Here is an 877-nt window from a genome sequence, read left to right as displayed (position 1 = left end):
CATCTTTCTCCCGCGGAGCAGCTGGTAGTTTCGAACCGCTGACCTTAAGGTTCGCAGCCCGATTCGTAACCACTATGCTACCAGAGCTCCTAATCACCTTTAATTCATGTGAAAGATGGACAACAAAAAGGGAAAATCAGAGAAGAATTGATGCATCTGAATTATGGGAGTGTCGAGAACTTTGAAAATACTATGAACTGCCAGAAGAACAAACAAATCTGTCTTGGAAGAAGTACAACCAGAATGCTCCTTAACAGCAAGGAGGGTGAGACTTCATCTCATGTACTTTGGACATATTATCAGGAGGCACGTTTGTGCACGTTTGCTCCCAAAGCCCCTGGAGATTACATCATACTTGCTAAAGAGGAGGTTCAGCAAACACATAAACAAAAAGAAGCCTTAAAGTCGATAGACTGACATAGTGGCTGCAATCAGTGTCCTGGCTCAACCAGAGCAAACACTGTTAGGATGGTACAAGGCAGGAATGTGTTGTCACTGTCTATGAGTTGGAACAGAAATGATGTAACGCGATGGCACTAACAACAGCAATAACAATGACTAATGATACTGAAAAAAAAAGAAAGTCTATGTGATTATTGCCTATTCGTTTATCTTCTCGGATTATTTGCTCAGCATACAGGTTGAATAAGTATGGTGAAAGAATACAACGTTGTCACTTATTTTTCTTAATTTTAAACCATTGAGTGTTCCCATGTTCTGTTGGAACAACTGCTTCTTGGTCCAGGTACAGATTCCTCATGAGCACAATTAAGTATTCCGGAATACGCCTACTTCGCAATGTTGTCCATAGCTTGTCATGAACCCCACAATCGAAAGCCTTTGAGTAGTCAATAAAGCACAGGTAAACATCTTTCTG

This window comes from Chrysochloris asiatica, unplaced genomic scaffold (assembly GCF_000296735.1).
Source record: "Chrysochloris asiatica unplaced genomic scaffold, ChrAsi1.0 scaffold00253, whole genome shotgun sequence".
Lineage (NCBI taxonomy): Eukaryota > Metazoa > Chordata > Mammalia > Afrosoricida > Chrysochloridae > Chrysochloris > Chrysochloris asiatica.
The sequence above is the reverse complement of the archived record's forward strand: the minus strand, read 5'-3'. Positions refer to the sequence as shown.